This window comes from Capsicum annuum, chromosome 10, assembly GCF_002878395.1.
Source record: "Capsicum annuum cultivar UCD-10X-F1 chromosome 10, UCD10Xv1.1, whole genome shotgun sequence".
NCBI lineage: Eukaryota > Viridiplantae > Streptophyta > Magnoliopsida > Solanales > Solanaceae > Capsicum > Capsicum annuum.
The window spans coordinates 5,649,949-5,652,957 of record NC_061120.1 but is presented as its reverse complement, the minus strand read 5'-3'; the positions used below and the strand labels follow the sequence as shown (position 1 = coordinate 5,652,957).

At 39.2% G+C, this 3,009-nt stretch overlaps 1 pseudogene; it reads right to left on the bottom strand.

Moving 5' to 3' along the window:
• Positions 1–3,009, bottom strand: part of LOC124888082 — a 141,479-nt pseudogene that overhangs the window by 136,428 nt on the left and 2,042 nt on the right.

The window sequence follows — 3,009 nt, the reverse complement described above, 5'->3', positions numbered from 1 at the left end:
TCCCATTTTCTAGGAGGGTCCTGAACATAAAGTAAAATCCCATTTTTCAGGAGGGTCCTGAACAGAAAGTAAAATCCCATTTTTCAGGAGGGTCCTGGACATAAAGTAAAATCCCATTTTTCAGGAAGGTCCTGAACAGAAAGTAAAATCCCATTTTTCAGGACGGTCCTGAACATAATAAAATCCCATTTTGTGCATTTCCAATTATAGCTGAGTTAAGTGAAGCGAATTTGCCCCTATATCAACAAAGAAAATTTGTCAGTTAAAAACTTAGTGGTGGCTTGTAGATCTTGGCTTCTCAGGTATCTGCCCAGCACTCATTCCTTTCATCTCTGTTCTAAATTGCTAACAGCCTTGTCTTGCCGCATCATCGACCCGGATCCAAATTGAGGGAAATGAGTTCTGACTCAAACAATGGGTTTCCATTTTACCACGCCTCTGAGGTGCACCCTTTTCCCAAAATCTGAATGTTTCCACGAATCCAACATCCTGTCGGTTGATAGTCTTCCTTTGTTTCATGTTGAATTACGATCATATTTATTTCCTGTGCTGTTCCTTGGCTTTTCCTCGTATAATTGGAAAGACTGGTAGTAAATTTTGAAATCCTTTCTCGCTTGTTTTGACACAGACTTGACTTAAAATGTAAAGAAATAATGGTGAATTTTATTTTGATAAATGACATAAAAAGACAAAAAGCATGAACATGTAAATGGAAAAAAAGGGCAATGTCCCATAATCAAAAAGAAAACTTATCTGAATACGACAACCAACTCCAATGAGTATGACATGCATTTTGGATTGAGCTGCCTGATCTTCCTATCCAAACTCCCCATTTGTTGTTGAGTTCGTACCTTTTGCCACTGAGCCGATTCTTCAAATCCATTAGACTCATACATCACATTCGATTGGCAACATCTTAAAAAGACTTTTGCCAGCAAATCTCTTTCTTTTCACTTTTCAATTTTCTCTTGAACTCTCCATCGCCTTACGGTGCCCGTGAGGGTTTTCACCAATAAGACTCTCTCATTTTTATTTCTCTCCACTCACCATCGCCTTATGGTGCCTACAAAGGTTTTCACCAATAAGACTCTCTCATTTTCATTTTCTCTCAACTCACCATCGCCTTATGATGCCCACGGGGGTTTTCACCAATAAAACTCTCTCATTTTTGTATTTCTTTCCTAATTTCTTATGCTGAGAGAGACAAGCGGTACCTCACAATGTATCATCATATCCATTGCATGCTTAGCCTTAACATTATCAAAAATTGATCTGAAGGACTTTCTTTGGTTGTAACTTGGCTTTGGGTTAAGGTTAGAAAAGATGGTAAGGGGCTCAAACGATACTTGAAGTGGGGGTGGGACTTACAACTTTTGAAATCAACTCAAATAACACATTAACTCATGCCCCAGTTTTGTTGACTGGGTGAATCTTAAATCTTTATTTGGTTGGACCGAACCGGAAATAGGGCAGCCTACGTATCTCACTCCCGAGAGAGGAGAATCAGGTCGCACGTTGTTCCATTAACTTGTTCTTTGTTTTGATTTGATTTTTTCTTTTATTTTCAAACTCTTTCTTTTATTCTTATTTTCTTAACATTTATCTTTGACTCTATTTTGATTCCAAAAGAGGGATATGAAAGAAAACTAAAACGAAGCTCAAACGGGTAAACAAAGGATGACACAATGTTTGGATAGAAGAATAAAATGCCTTCATCATATCAATCTTCAAAAATGCAAGTACTAAACATGCAATATAATCAACAAAGGATCAACTATCATACATAATATCTTTTGACCGCATTAGCATTGATAGCCATTTTTGCCATTTTGCCTTCAATATCTATCAAATATAAGGCTCCATTGGGCAACACTTTCTTCACAAGGAAAGGACCTTGCCAGTTAGGGGAGAACTTGCCTTTCGCTTCAACCTGGTGAGGAAGGATACGTCTCAATACCAACTGACCAACTTCAAAATTCCTAGGACGGACCTTTTTGTTATACGCTCAATCCATCCTCCTCCGATACAACTGGCCATGACACATAGACGTTAGTCTTTTTTCCTCAATCAAGCTCAAGTGTTCCAGTCGGGTTTTTACCCATTCGTCATCATCAATCTCTGCTTCTACAATGATGCGAAGAGAGGGAATTTCAACTTCTGCAAGGATGACTGCTTCTGTCCCATACACTAATAAATATGGAGTTGCCCCTGTTGAAGTACAAACAATGGTGCGATAACCTAGCAATGAAAACGGTAAATTTTCATGCCACTGTCTAGACCCTTGTACCATTTTTCGCAGTATCTTTTTTACATTCTTATTGGCGGCTTCTACAGCACCATTGGCCTTTGGGCGATATGGAGTAGAATTTCGATGTGCGATCTTAAACTGTTGACATACTTCTTGCATCAAATGACTATTGAGATTGGCAGCATTGTCTGTAATGATCGTCTTAGGAATTCTAAATCTACAAATGATATTGGCATGAACAAAATCTACCACAGCCTTCTTTGTCACTGACTTGAAAGTTACTGCTTCTACCCACTTTGTGGAGTAGTCAATGGCTACCAAAATGAATCTATGCCCATTTGATGCCTTCGGCTCAATCAGTCCAATCACATCCATTCCCCAAGCCAGGAACGGCCATGGAGCGGCCATTACATGCAACTCAACAGGAGGAGAACGTATCAGATCACCGTGTACCTGACATTGATAACACTTTCGAAAAAATTGAATAGAATCCCTTTCCATAGTAAGCCAGTAATAACCTGCTCGAAGAATCTTCTTTGATAAGACATGACCGTTCATATGCGACCCGCATACTCTAGAGTATATTTTAACCATGATTGATGAGGCTTCTCTTGCATCTACACACCTCAAAAGTCCAAGATCTAGGGTTCTCTTATACAAGATTCCCCCACTTAAGAAAAATCCACTAGCCAAATGCCTAATAGTCCTCTTTTGATCGTTGGTGGCATATGCTGGGTATTCTCCTGACTTAATGTACCGCT